Here is a 16,591-nt window from a genome sequence, read left to right as displayed (position 1 = left end):
ACCTTACGGAAAGCTAATGTAGAATTTAAACTAGGAAACTAGGAAAATAACTGAATCCAGCACATTAAAAGCTGCACGATGATAATGACTTAATTATAAAACAGACATAATTCATTAATATATGTGTGGACTAAAACTTAAGAACTGAAACTAGGAGATATCCAATTAATACAAAAATTAAATTATGTTACAATTTGATCTTTGATGAACTTGAGCAATATAATAAAGAAATAGTGGAAATGATATTCCAGAGGAGCTGAATTAAGGAAAATGTAGATATTGTTAAAAATATCAGTAAGCTGTAGGGAAGCGCATGAGACAAGATTTGAGGCTGTCTCGTCTCGAAAATGTGCTGTAAAAGTGATGTCTCGACTCGAAAAACGTAATTTTTCTATTGGAAGAGCTGTGTCTCAACTCGAATTTTGTCAGGAAAATTCTGTCTCGACACGACTCGTTCGCATCCCTAGTAAGCTGCTGGGTATATAAATAAAATGTGAAATGTTAGATGCGTATCATGGGTTAATAAAGGATCCAAATCAAAAGCTAGGTACTAACATTGTAAAATTTGTAAGAAGATAGGATAAAAAAGGTGTTTTTGCAAAGAAGAGTGAAGAGAAATTTAAATACAAATCAGTTAGGATACATTAGCAATGATAAGGCCAGGGCCGTACTGGCCAGGCTGTATACCGGGAAATTTCCCGGTGGGCCCTGGACGGTGAATTTTTTAGTGGGTCCTCCGCCTCGTATCGTAAGTAGTGGCATATGAACAAAAAGACACACACACTTCACGCACTCCTCGCATACGGAAGTAACGGAACGAAGGACGATAACACGTTGAGTGCCGGCAATACAGTCAGCTAATCGCAGACCAGCGTTGCCAGCCCATGATGTAGCGAAAACAACCTTTCACATTTTTCGTAATTCACCCCTTGAAAGGTTACTGATTTCCCACTTTGCTTTATAATTTTGCTAATATTGAAGTATTATAGTACTCGCGCCGAGTCGTGAAGCTTGGACTCTAAACCAATCATAGAAATATTTTGCTTGAGTTCTAACACATCGGATAACTTCGGTACAATTCGTGGAGCCGCTTCCCGAGCGCACACTTGGGGAAACGTTAAACAGTTGAAATTCACCAACAATGTTGCCAAACTTTGAAGACATAGTAAACGAGTATATAAAAAAAGCATTTAAAAATTACCAATAATAACACTGCACAACAATAACTACTGTAACAACTATTCTAAAATGGTAACAATAGCACAAATAGTAACAACGAAAATATAACGCAACCAAAAAGAATTGACAAAACGGAACTTGACGCCAATCCGACAACACTGTACTTTCGGGAGATGTTTTCTGTGTAGCGCGAGAGACGACACTGACAAAATTTGATGGGTGGGGGTTGACGACCGGAACACACGTTCGCGTTCTATTGGGTAGTGAAATCGGTAGATCTAGTTCAAGCTTCACGACTCGGTGCGAGTACTAGCTATAAGCTAAATTGAAATCTCAAATGATTCCATCACTTGAAATTAAATAATAATTTACATTTTACAGCACCGTTGTTTTCTGTATAGAAAATATACAGAATAAGACCATTGGGGGCCCTGGAGCGGGAAATACAAGGGCACCCCACCAAAACTTTTATGATGGACCTTCTCTCAACATGTTCAAAAAGATCCATGAATTATATATAGGACTGACTCATTAAAAAAAAAGATTATGGTGAAAATGTTTTCAGTAATTTTTAAAATTTTGGGGCCCCCTTGGTCGCTGTCAATCATAGTTGTAGCTTGAGATTTCGGCGCCCGGGACGAAGTATTATAGAATTCGGCGCCCCCTCCCTTACACTCACTTCAACAAACTTTTTTTTATATACATATAAGAGATGCAGCTTTTGTCGTTATGCTACGATAAATTTTAATCAAGTTGCTTGGACAGACCATTGCAACAGTCAAAAGCGATCATTAGTATTCTTTTACAAATAAGAGCTTTTTTTCAAGAGGCTTATATTAGTTTTGTTACACTTGACAATACTACCTTTGGTTGTATACAAATCCAATCGGAGAACAGTTATAGAAATTTATTATTATATACAACGTTTCATACTGTCGATAATAGAGTGTTCACCGCTGGTGCGTGCGGTCTCTGGTTCGATCCCAAGTGGGCTTTATGGCGGATTAATACCGTGTACGTGGGTTTTCTTGAGGTTCTCCCGTTTATATTACTTTCTTTATTCCACTATTTCATTCATTTCTCATCCTCACCACCTTCTTTACCCTACCGGCCTAACCATGGAAAGTAAAACTGAAAGATTCAACACGTTCGCTGCGGCAGTGTAAAACCGAGTTTGGATCTCAGTGCTATACAAGTCACCGTGTGTCTCGTTGAAGGTTAGCACATGGATGCTAGTAATATTAAAAATATGTACAAACGAAAATACCAGAAACGCACAGAGGTAATGCAATGCATACAATGGTACTGCACAGAAATGAAATATCGCACGAGCCACCGGTGACTCGTAAAGCAGCGAACGTAAAATTAGAAAATTTATTTATTTATTTTTGTAGGTTATTTTCCACCAAATATAAAAATACAAGATTGTTTGGAGAGATTTGAACTAAGTGAAACTATAATGTAATTTTTTTTTTTCATTTCTGGAGATTTTAGTCTGCTAACGATCACAGGTCTTGATACAAATTTACTAAAAGTAGGTATTGAATATAAAACATTGCTGGAAGTCAATGAGTACATTGCTGAATAGAATGAATTGCTGAATAGAACAATTGCCTGCTCCAAATCCATAAAATTATAAATACTTAAAATATTGTGCAAAATATATGCAAAAATATTATATTTGAATGGAGTTGTATACCGACAGAAGAGACTGAAATATATAGAACTTCAAAAATTTTATATATTTTTTTTATTACAAAGATCTATTAACAAAAATGTAGTAAGGGTAGTCACTAAAAATTAATTCAAAAATTGGTCCCAAATACGTTATAATTTGCATTATAACTCTTTACTATCTCAAGCAAAAACTTTTTGGTATATGGTCTGGTAAAAATAAAAATGATGTGTCCTCCTATCGACCTATTTCCTTATTATCTCCACTGTCACTTGTTTGTGAAAAGATAATCAAAAACGGACTTTTTTTTTTTAATTTGTTGCTCCATTTATAAACTCCTCACAACACGGCTTTTTGCCAGGAAAATCTTGTCTTACTAATTTATCAGTTCTTCTGTCCGATGCTGTGGACAGCATCTCAGAAAATTCTCAACTCGACATTTTGTATTTGGACCTGTCTAATAGGGTGCATCGAATTTCCACTTTTTAAAAATTCAGCGTGGGCTCCATATAACGTATAAAAAATTGCAAGTCTATTGGTCAATATCTTTAGATGCCACCAACGGCCGAAAATTTTTATTAAAAAAAATAAATGTTATTTTTTAAAAATGTTAAATGTGTACTTTTATGAAATATGGTTATCCTATGTGGTTTTGTTTCTGTAAAAAGTCTATATTTTACGTGAAAAAAAAAATCAGCTTGATGAGTCAAGTCATTCAGGTGCCACCAGTGGCTTAAAATATGGACAAATGTGTCCCTACTTTTATCATTTCTTAAAATTAAGTTGCATTGTTTGTGATTCATCTGGATCGTTAATTAGATAAGAAAGATTTTGTTTTACATCTGCAGTTCTTTGCTTATTTCCAAACATTAATGATGGAAATAACTCAGAACTCACCACGAGGAGGTGGCTGCAGTTCGAGTTCCAACCACCCGCCCACCCGTATATACTAATGTTGCATATGGTAGTGCAAGTTCATATTGTTACTCTTTTACCTCAAATTGTTATTTGTATTAGATTCTGGTATGTTTTTCTTGATTGTAGTGTTGTTAGGATAAATCTATGTCGTACTTCTTGCCCACATACCGCTGATGCCGCTTCTATCACCAACTTCACCATTCTTTCTACAGCGCGAGTGTGATATGGTAAGGATGTAGATTCATCATCCATTGGAGCAGTCTTTACATTTTCTCTTAGCTTCTGCAGGCTCAAGTATTTTGTCAGTGGTGGCTCCGTCAGCGTGCATGTTGGCCAATTAATCATATTAACATAGTTTGTCGCTTCTCAGTTGATTTCAGGGATGACGAATTCTTGTACCGGTACGTGATCACCAGATTGGGTCGTTTGTCTTGCTTTGCCAAGGAGAGACGTGGCCAAGATAGTTCGATCCTGGCTCCTGTGGAAGTATGTAGTGATCTTCTTTTTTCATTATTCGGTAGTTGATGCCGTCTTAAGTCTCAAGGGTAGAGTCTGATTCTTTCTTCCGTCTAAGTATAACGCTTTTACATCGGTGATGCACTCGCCTCTTCAACGATGGCGTTTCCTAAGGATTTCTTCTCTCCCCGAATCTTGCTTTTGTCGATCACCTTCTGCTTTGAACTGGGGTAACCAATCCGATGTCCGTCAAAAGTGACGAAGCGATAATTGCGGTCTTGCGGTCTGATATATTACATCTATATACTGCATTGGAAAATGTCGGCAAGCTAACTCTCATTTGTTTAGAAGGGTTAGTCTTCTCTCTTTTAAGCGCAGGAAGAAACTCGACAGTGGAATCTGACTCTTCTCCCGATTCATTTAGTAAAGGGATACTATCGTTTTGTCTTCCGGAACTACTAATTTCGTTGGGCTTTGAATTTTCTGACCTCGATTTTTTTCGCAATAAATATTTGACACTTTTCTGTGTTTCCTTTCTATCAAGTCCTGCCATACCCATTTGTCGGGTAGTTCTCTGGTCAATTAAAAATGAAACCTCCAATTTAGGCACTTTCTTCTCTCTCGCACAAGTGCAAGCAACCGGGTCAATGCATTTACAAGATGCGATATCAAACAAAGTTTTGCTGGCGAACGCCTGGAATTCTGCAACTTTGGAAGCAAAGGAAATGGGTTTGTCCTTGAACTTTTGCAGCTGATGGACCTTTTTGTGATAATGTAAAATCAATGCTATACCCCATTGCTCGCTCAAAATAGCTGCACCTCTGATTGATGCCTTTTCCCAAATTTGAATTACTTCCCTTGCCACTGAATGAGCTAGCACTTTAGCAGAGGGGTCCTTCTGATATGATCTTCCCATTTCGTGTTCTCTCTTTGCCACAAGAATTGCACTAAAAGTGAATTCCGCAGGGGATCTAATGGCAATATGGACAAAGTTCCTTACATTCAAACGTTACTTCTTTCTATGTAATATCTTTACGGACACTTGATAGTTTACTCACCGAAACCAATTTTGAGCAGTTAGACACTTTGTCAACGCAAGACCACAAAAAAGTTGCCGCACCTTTGGAATGACGAAATGACTCATTCAATGACTGCCGACAAGCACACGTAGGATGCAATCCTTCAAAAACGTACACAAATGCACACGTATTTACACTTAAACACAATCAGCAACGTAAACAGTTTCCACATCAAACACCACTTTTTCTGCCTAGAAACTAAAGCAAAATTACTCCTAATATCATCTGCAGACATACTAACAATGAGTCACTTTTTTTATTTCTCTCGATGGTACTCCACTTTTAATTTTACGACAAACACGCTTTTGGGCGACTTCATTCTATGCAGTGAAGGTGTTTTATCGAAAGGAGTTTCATCTATAAAAATAATCACTTGTTATTTTTTCACGCTACGAACATAAGCTGGACAACTACCGGTATGTCTCATTTGATAACATTCATTCTACTATAAAGTCTATTTTTTTTTACTTTGATTGCCCCATTTCTTACCTAATTAGCGTTTATAAGAGACGAAAACTCGATTATTATTATTATTATTATTATTATTATTATTATTATTATTATTATTATTATTATTATTATTATTATTATTATTTACAAAACACTGAATAAAAATATTTTTGGTGCATTTTGTCCAAATTTTAAGACTGGTGGCACCTGAAGGACTTGACCGATCAAACTGAATTTTTTTTTCACGTAAACTATGTACATTTCTGACAAAAATAACTACTAAGGGTAAAATGTTTTCGTAAAAGTAAATATGTATAATTTGTTTTTAAAAAATGTATTTCTTAACAAATTTTTGAAACTTTAGGCCCTTAGTGGCACCTAAAGAAATTAACTAATCGGCGTGCGATTTTCTATATGACATATACAGACCATTTCGAAAAAAAAAAACAAACTTCGCTAAGGGTAAACTGATTTCAAAAAAGTGGAAATTCGATGCACCCTACTGTCTAAGGCTTTCGATTCTCTTCCACGCCGTCTTCTTCTATACAAACTCAGTTCTAGATTCAATATACATGGTAAATTACTAAGTCTTCTAGAAACATATCTCAGTAACAGAACACAACGAGTTTCAGTTGCAGGTTACTTTTCTGACTTTATTCCCGTAACTTCTGGAGTTCCTCAAGGCAGTGTTCTGGGTCCACTTCTATTTTTATTATGCATGGACGATTTGCCTTCTTTGTTCACAAACAGCTCTACCAAAATTCTTCTATTTGCTGATGATTGCAAACTCTACAGACAAGTTAAATCAGAGTACGATGCTCTTGCTCTTCATCATGATGCTTCTATTCTTCTCAACTGGTGTAACTCTTGGAAACTCAATTTAAACATAGAAAAATGTGCTTCTCTTACGATTTCTCTAAAAAAAGGAGCGTATATACCACATCTACAAAATTGGTCATCAGAACATAAATCCTGTCACCTCTTTCAGAGATCTTGGTGTTATCATTGACAGTAAGCTTACTTTTGCGGATCATATAAGCACAATATCTTGTACTGCTATGAGAAAACTAGTACTCCTTTATCGCTTCACTGGCATAAAAAATTCTAGTTCCTTAAGCTTATTCTATAAGTTATATGTTGCTCCCACTATTGAGTACTGTTCTCCTATCTGGTCTATGGCCTGCCCTACTCATCTGAAAAAATTAAATTCTGTAATTAATTTCTTTTTAGCCATTGTATCCTACCGAATACCTCACCTTCGAACACTTCGGGGCGACTTGATTGAGCTCGCATCTGAGGGACGCCCTAGTCTCAATCTTTCCTTTACGATTTTCCATCCCCCACTATGGTTCTGCCTATTTTGTTACGACGAATGCCCTTCTTGATGCCAATCCTCTGTGCAGTAAAGTATTTTTAAAAGTTCAGTAATTATATATGTATGACATACTAGAGTGGGTATATGCCAAATTCGTTATTATTTTCTCTGTAATTTATGCCTCGCATCAGAATTTAACAAATGCTTTCAGAGTGAAAAAATCACTGGAAGCCTCAAAGTCAAAGTATAGAAGTAGCTTTCACCCTCACTACTAATGTGACTTCCCTGTTGTAGAGCTCTAGAGCCGCTACTGGTGAAATATATATACAGTATATACAAGGTGAAGAAACATCGTGTTGTCTTTTAAACTTATAGATTTAAAAAAGCCAAAATTTTGAACGATGAAAATATCGGCAGGGAACATTGCTTGACATGCGTCACAATATCACCAGATAAACAGTCTTTCGAACTCAACTAAAGATGTATTTTTTCAAATAGGATTACCAAAGACTATTACATATTTCAAATCTTCATGATAAACGGAAAAGTAAAATATCATATTTATTATTTGGTGTTTGAAACTAAGGACAACCAAATTTTATAGGTCTATACAAAGTTAGAACGCAAATATCTGTGACGGATAGGGCAATGCAAATGTAAAGTTCCTTAGTGTCGTATACTACGAATAAATAATAAAACCTAAATATTAATTGTAGGTTTTAGTTTAATATGCAGATTTCAAATTTGACATAGTGTTATTTGAAAAAAAAATCTTTATGTTGAGTTGGAAACACTGTTAATCTTGTGACATTGTAGATTATATGAAACAATACTTCTTGTTTCTGTTTGCTACATGATTTAAGTTTTTTTTTAAAATCCATTAGTTTAAAATGTTACAAGATCCATTAGTTTAAAATCCTGCATACCTAGGTACTTAGCCTTATCATATACAAGGAGAGGCCAGAAAGTTTTCAGACTTATCATAATAGAGATGAAATAGCTATCTGCAATTTTGTCTAGCGTCCTTATTTATGTATTCACCTTGTGTTGCTTTACATTTGTGGGTTATCCAATAATACCATCTGCATAAAAATGTGGGGAGTTGGAGACAAACTAGGTTTCCATCATTTGCAAAGTATCTAACTCATAACTGTTTCTTCATATTTAGGAGACAAACTAGGTTTCTTTGTTTCTTCGTAATCAAACAGGGTCGGATTGGGTGATTACGGTGGGCAAGGCGAAGGTTTATAGTCACATTTGCATTCAAAAGTGAATGATTCTGCTGCTTGGTGTGCTTGGAACATTGTCCGCTAGCAGCTATACACCTTTCGAGGGCAAATCTTGTCTTCTTGCTTTGATTGCATTCCGTTAACATTTGTAACAGGTTTCTATAATACATTCCTGTGATTATAGCTCATTTTTGTAAGTAACCATTCAAGGTCACACATTTATCGTTCTCAAAACACGGATAACATGACCTTTTTGGATGAATGTTACACTTTTAACTTTCTGGGGTAAAACCATTCTTCTCCTTGTGGAGGTCCAGAATGCTTTGTGGACAATGCACATGTTGTTGTTTTTGAAAAGATGTAAACAATCAGGGAACCCACCTTCCTGCCACTTTGCTCAGACGCAGAATGTAATGCAATATGGTGCGACCAGACCCCTTACTAATGATCACTTCCCTGCCTAAATAATTAAGTCAGACGTCTATATGCAAGCAGTGCCGGATCTATAAACCTTAAGACCCCGCGGTGCGGGGGAGCAAAAACTTTTAAAGGTCTCCTTCACCTTGCCTGTTTAAAACACTTGAAAAAGAATGATATTTTCACAATAGTTTAATTACCTGAATCAAGTAACGAGCTACCAGAACTGACAACAACGCACAAGATGTCTTTTATTTTCGAGGGGTTTAAAAGTAAGGTTATCCGCACCTTGTGTCTCTTGCAAGCATTGCAACACTGTTGAAGTGTTTTTAGGATTTTTACATGTAAGAAATCCAACTGCATCCGGACTTGCAATTCCAGTGTTATGTCATTTGGAGAAATTAGGATTGTCTGTGAAAAAATGCAGAGGGTAGGTATATGATGGCTCTACTGTGATGAATGGTGTTCAGAAGAGACTTCAAGAAATTGAGGAACAAGCTATATATATTCACTGCGCGGTACATAACCTAAACCTTGCCATTAATGATGCCGTCAAAGGTATAAAAGAAGTTGCCAGTTACTTTACAACGCTCCAGGATTTGTATATATTTCTTGGCCAAAGTATAAATAGGTAGAATATTCTGTCATCATTGACATGAGAATCAGATGTCACTCTGAAAAAGCTCAATCCAATCAGATGGGCCTTACTTATCAGTCCATTGTGGTTAACAGGTTGATGTATGCTGATGTAATTGAACTCTCCGAAAACTTTCACTGACAAGTAAGAAGGCTAACGAAACATCAGAAGCAGAACGATTGGCGAAAGTCATGGACGCCTTCGATTTTGTGTTTCTGACTGTGAGGTCAAAAATATTTTCACAACTGAACATCGCATCACAACTTCTCCAACTAAACAAATTGGCCTTGAGAAACCTTTACGCACTCTTGAAGAGAGCCGAGAGGAATTGAAGAAAATAAGAGAAGAATACAATCAAATAAAACAAGAGACCACAGCTGTGGCTGCGAAATGGAAAATCAACCCTGTGTTCATAGAAAAAAGCCAACTCAAGGTAAAAAAAAAAAAAAAAAAAAAAAAACTTCGATGAACTGGTAGAAGATCATCGGTTTTCGGACACAGAGGCTTGCTTCAGGATTAATGTTTACAATAGACTTCTAGATATCGCGTACAATGAAATAGAGAACAGTTTTTCATTGTTATAGACAATTCTTGATGAATTTTCAATCATAGTCCCGAAAGTACTTGTGAACCTTTCAGACGGAGAAATTTTAGTTAAGGCTGAAAAACTACAAAACCAGACCAGAAAAACTACAAAATCAGACCAGAAAAACTACAAAACCAGACCAGAAAAACTACAAAAAATACAACTACCAGCAAGATATTGGCCCGTCACTACTATTGAAACTAATTTCCCTTCGCACTGGACTTAAAACCGTATTTCAAGGATCAGCACTGTTCTTGAATTGGTGGTATAATACTATTGCCCCAAATTATTCTGAAGATTTGACTACTCTTGTTTTATTCCTTACTTTACCCGTGACCATAGACGCCGACTTTGGAGGGGGGCAGGACACTTTTGGACCCCCAATATTTAAAGGTGGGGTCCTCGCTCCTCAATATAATCCAGTCGAGGAAAAAATAACAAAGAGGAGCAAGAATTTATGTCGTAAACTTCGTCGTGCCTTTAATTTAATATTAGGAACAACCTTCGTATTCGATAAAAAAAACGAAAGCATGTTTAATAGAGCACTGAAGCTTCAACCGACACTCTGGCACCACTGATATGATAAGTGAAGATCAATGTAGTGCGCAAACTTGCAGTGAAGTTCCAAATTTTGATCTTGAATTTGTTAATGCCTTTAAGCAAATTTGACTTAGGCTATGAATTTCGCGGCAGAGCGGATGCAGCGGACGAGATCTATGGAAGGGGGTGGTGGCTTCATCAAGTAGTTGATAGAAAACGGCTGAGTATGATAATATATTTATTCATTGTTGCCTCCCCTCCAATTATTTTCTTCAAGTCGGCGCCTATGCCCGTGACTGTGGTTTCTGCTGACAGGTATTCCCAGTCTTAAGAGGATTTAGAACTATTTTAGGTGTTCAATGACACAGGAGAGAATGAGCGACTTGAGAATGATGGCAGTCAAACATAAGAGAGCTTCGACCAGTAAAAAGAGATCTTATTCGGGAGTTTGTGGAGATGAAGTCGAGAAGGAAGGATTTCTTGTAAAACCTAAGTATTTGTATCTCTATTCTATAGTATATAGAACACTAGGAATATTACATTAAAATGTACTATTAAAAAGTATTGAATATAGAGGGATCCTTTCAAATTTTCTTGCGGAGGGTCCCGAAATTTCTAGATCCGGTAGTAGATCTCCTGGGCCCAACGGGCAAGGGTTGCTGGGCCACTACCAGGCGCCTCCCCAGGTGGCGGATAGGGGAACGTCTACTAGATATAGTAGGCACCGGAGTCAACCGGGGTGAAATAAATCAAGCACTGCTGCCTTGCAGTACGTGGAGGCATCCATAAAGGTTAAGGGAAGACAAAAAAAAAAAAAAACACTCGGTCCTCCAGGTTGGGGGTTAGGTGTGAGGCTAACAACCTCACACCGGAAAAAAACAACCGTTCAGAAACCCGAAAGTGTGCCTCGGAAGGACAAGACAATAGGAAATGGATCGGCGAAACGGAATAAGGACATGATTCTGGCAACCTGGAATGTGAAAAGTATGTTAGAACCAGGCAAGATGCATGAAGTAGCGCAGGAAGTACTGAAGTATGGAATACAAGTGGCGGCCTTATAAGAAATAATATGGCAAGGCACAGGAAAAATGGAGGATAAAGACTTCACAATGTTCTACTGTGGAACGGAGCAAAGAACTGGCCAATACGGAACAGGATTCATCGTTTCAAAAGAAGTGAGAGGAAGCGTCCTACAATATAAACCAATTAACGAAAGAATCAGTTCACTCAGATTAAAAGGTAAATGGAGAAACCTAACTATTTTAACAGTCCACGCCCCGACAGAAGAGAAGGAAGACTATGAAAAGGAAAAATTCTACGACAAGTTAGAAGAAGCTCTGGACAAAACATCTAAATACGACTTACAGATAATCATGGGAGATTTCAATGCCCAGATAGGCGAGAACGATAGCATAAAAAGAGTAAGTGGAAAACATACAATACACGAAGAAAGTAACAGTAATGGTGATCTGTTATGCCAGCTGTCAATCAAACGGTAATTTATAGTAAAAAGTACATGCTTTCCACATAAACGTATACAGCTAGGAACCTGAAAGAATCCAAGCGGGAACTCAGTCAGCCAAATTGACCATGCATTGATTTGTCAAAAGCACGCATCAGCAATAATAGACACCAAAAGCTCCAGAGGACCAAACTGTGATTCCGATCACTTTCTATTGAAAGTAAAGCTACGAGAAAAGATAAGAAGAACACATACGGAAAATAGACTTGGTAGAACGAAGTGGAACACAAAAGAACTATAAAAAAAACAACAGAAAATGGACAACAATATCAAGAAAGTATAAAGCAAGAAATAGAAGGATGGGCGGAAACGGAAAGAGAAACAATACATACACATTGGGGAAAAAATAAAGAAACTCTGAAGAAATCGGCTAAAGAAATAACAGGGGAACAGATACAGACTATAAAGAGAAACAGATGGTTCGATGAAGAATGTGAGAGAGCGATAAAAGATAAGAATGAGGCAAGGATGAAAATGCTAAAGGAAATAAGGGGAAACGTTGATAACTATAAAGAGACGAGAAGAATAGCAAACAACAAATGCAGGAAAAAGAAGATGATTATGGAGCAGATAATGGAGATAAATAATCTGCACGAACAAAAGAACGAGACAAGTAAGATGTACGCAGCCATAAAAAAGATAAATAAAGCCTATCAACCCAAAGAATTTGTCTACAAAGACAAAAATGGAGAAATATTAGGAGATACACATAGCATACTAGAAAGGTGGGCTGAACATTACTAGGAACAATTAGGAAAGGAAGACACGCAAGGACTGGAACTCACAACCACTGCAAACACAGGGAAGAATACAAGGGACGACACAGAAAAGCAGCCAACATATGAAGAAGTGGAAACAATCTTAAACCAAATGAAGAACAATAAGGCCTCAGCAGGCGAAGATGAGATAACAATAGAATTAATAAAAATGGCAGGCGTTAAAATGAAGAGAGAAATTCATGAACTCCTTAAGCGCATCTGGGAAGAAGAACGAATGTCTAAGGATTGGCAAGGAGGAATTACCTGCCCAATACACAAGAAAGGAGACCGCACAGAATGCAGCAATTACAGGCCGATAATGTTACTGAGCACGGTGTACAAAATATTAACGAACATTATTAACAAAAGAATTTTAAAAAAGTACACAGAAACAATAATCGGAGATTACCAGTGTGGATTTAGACCTGGAAGAGGCACGACTGATCAGCCATTCGTTCTGCAGCAAATTATAGAAAAACATTACGAATACGGACTTGACCTTATAATTCTATTTGTTGACTATCGCAGAGCCTTTGACAATATAAATAGAAACCAAATCATTAAAGTGATGCAGCAAATGGGCATTCTCAATAAGCTGATTAATTCAACACAAATTTTAATGCGCCAAACAAGCGCTAAAGTAAGAATAGGAAATGCTGTAAGTCGAGAATTTCAGTATTTACAAAGGAGTCAAGCAAGGAGAGGGGCTATCCATCACGCTCTTTATTATAGCATTGCACGCAGCTGTACAGGAAATAGACAAAAGAGGCTCAATTTTCACCAAAAGTACCCAGATATGCGCATACGCAAATGATATTGCAATAGTGGCTAAAACAGAAAAAGATCTGACGGAAACATCAAAGATTAGAAGAAGAAGCAAATAAACTTGGATTAGAAGCGAACGTCAACAAAACAAAATACATGATTGTCACTAGGAAACCAGAGAAATTTAAGAAGAAAAGCATAGTTATACATAGGAAAGAATTCGGAAGAGTGAGTTCGTTTAAATATTTAGGTATCTCAATCAACGAACAAAACAAAAAGGAAGGAATGATAAGAGAAAGGATACACATGGGAAACAAGGATTACTACGCAAATATGCAACTAATCAGAAGCAAACTCATAAACAGAAAAATCAAGGAAAATATCTACAAAACACTAATCAGGCCAATCGTAACGTACGGAGCAGAAATATTTGTCATGAACAAGGCAGAAGAAGAAGCTTTATGAAGATTCGAAAGAAGACTAATACGCAAGATATACGGCCCAGTGAAAGAAGACGATATATAGAGAATAAGGAGCAATGAAGAAGTAAACAGTATATTAAAAAATGAAGATATTGTAAAGTTTATTAAATCTCAACGAATAAGATGGCTAGGCCACATACAGAGGATGCCAGAATAGACAATACAAAGGAAAATAATGAAAGAGCAAATATATTCTGTAAGAAGGAAAGGAAGACCAATGACAAGATGGATAGACGACGTAACGGAAGACCTAAAACGATTAAAAGTGAAGAGATGGTGGGAGATCGCCAAGGATAGAAAAGCATGGAGGTACATTGTTAGGAAGGCCAAGGCTCACAAAGAGCTATAGCGTCAGTTGCTAAGGTAAGTAACGTACTAGATCTGCAAGCATTATCTGTTCAACTTTTGCTAATATAAATGTGTAAACGTTAATAGACGATCTTATCTTGGATTATCCTTCTTCCTTCTTTCCAAGATAGGATAATCCTAAAGACTTCTTGTGGCGACCACATTTGGATTCTCTCTTTCAGCGTTTTACTGTCATAAAATGTGAGTTCCTCACTATTCACAGCTGCTTATCATCATGTATCATTTATGCTGATTTCCCTTAAAGATAGAGTAACCTAATTATAGCTGGTTATCGATTTAGTTTAACATGCTGCCGCTGCTTAGTTTTGTGGCTGTAACGTCAACTGGAGAGAACCTGTAAAGATATAAATTAGTACACATACGAGGGAGGACCCAAAAGAAACTGGACTTTCGTTCTAAAAAAAATAATTTATCACATTTTTACAAAATTCTTTCAGTCTCCTTCAAAGTACTCTCCATTAAATGCGATTCATTTCTCCCATATTCTTTTCCACTGTTTGAATCACCTCTGGAATTCTGGAAATTTTATATCGTCCAATGCGCTCTGCGAAGTTCTTTTTACAGTCTCTACACCATCAAAACATTTTCCTTTTAGATTTTGTTTAATTCTCGGAAAATGTCATCATATTGGTCAAAAAGTTTGGATCACTTTCAATCTGATTTTTCAAGTCCTGGCTCAAATTCAGACGAATTATTTGATCCTGTGTGAGCAGGCGAGAAACAAACTTACGTTAGCGGTAACATGTCTCATTTGCAAAACCTCACGCTGGCACGAGCTCCAACTCACTCCTGTCTGTTTTGAAATATCATCGATCATGAAACGACGATCCTCGCTGATTTTGGGGCAGATTTGTTCGTTGTTTTCGTCGTTTCGAAATGATGAAGAGCACCCAGAACGAGCATGATTTTTAACACTCATCTCACCACACTTAAAGCGCCCAAACCACTCAAAAAATTGTGTGCGGTACATAGTATCCTTCTTGAAAGCCTGTTGAAGCATTCGTTAGTTTTCGTTTCCGATTTTCCAAGTAGGAAGCAAACACCCTCCTTTTCCTTTGAATCTGCCATAACCATTTCGCAGGCGCAAAACGAGAACAGTTGAGAAAAACAATAATACAATCAAACGTTAACCTCCTACGCAGACGCCGCTTGGCCAACGGATGTGGGAAGATCTCTACTAGACCCACCTAGCAGAACTCTCTATTACGCCTAGGAACGGTAGCGCTCTTTCAATCCGGTTTATTTTGGGTACCCCCTAGTATCAGTGAGATGTCAACCTATATTGTGCAATTTTTTACGTTATTAACATGTTTCTGTCATCGCAGTTTTGGCGGTATTTCTGACCATAGAGGCCTGCACATTCCTGACGCATGTGATATATGTGAGTCATTGCTAGTTCAGCTGTAGAAGCAAGAGGTTGTTTGTAGTAGCTTATACAATGAAATGGGTTTATTAGAAAAGTCGTGTAGATGAAGTATTCGTTTGGTCCAAACAAAACATTCGCTTTGACGTCTGGTGGAAAACTCACCCATCTACACTACACAGGCATGGACTAAGGTCACGCGTTTAGCATCACAAACTCTGTACACGTCAAAAAAAAAAAAAAAAGCTGGAGTACCAAGACAATTAGGAGGTAGTGCGTTGTTGAACCAGGTCGTATGAAAGTGCACCATGGAGAACACACAATTGGAATGATTTTATTTTACGAATTCAAACTAGGGCATTCTGCATAGGAAGTCACACACAAACACTAACTGTGCATTTGGGACAGACATGTTCAATGAATGCACCATTTAATATTGGTTTGTGGAATTTCGTTCCGGTGACAGCATTAGCCTATAAAATAAGCAGTAGGAGCATCATGTTCGGCAGTTTCTTCCAAGTACTTTCTGGGGTTTGCCGCTCCCGGAGTTGACCAACCGTCTCGCCCCCAGAGCTGAGAAAAAGTAAGTTGCCATTGCCAATATATCAAAATAGTGTATTAGTGCAATCTTCTCTCATTTTATTTCTTTCTGTTCAGATGAGCTCCTTGCCATCTCAAAGTGTGCAGTTCTCTGAGTTTAAGACCTTCAGTGCCACCATATCTATTGACCATTGTCACCTGTAATAGCTCCACGGGTAACAGCCCGCCAGTAATACTTTGTTTTCGCCTTTGCTTTAGTCCCATAAATGTCTTTGGGTATGGTTTTGCACATACGCGGTGTGGACATTAAA

The sequence above is a fragment of the Thermobia domestica genome, chromosome 4, assembly GCF_964235325.1.
Source record: "Thermobia domestica chromosome 4, izTheDome1.hap1.1, whole genome shotgun sequence".
Classification (NCBI taxonomy): domain Eukaryota; kingdom Metazoa; phylum Arthropoda; class Insecta; order Zygentoma; family Lepismatidae; genus Thermobia; species Thermobia domestica.
Note: the sequence above shows the minus strand (reverse complement) of the source record.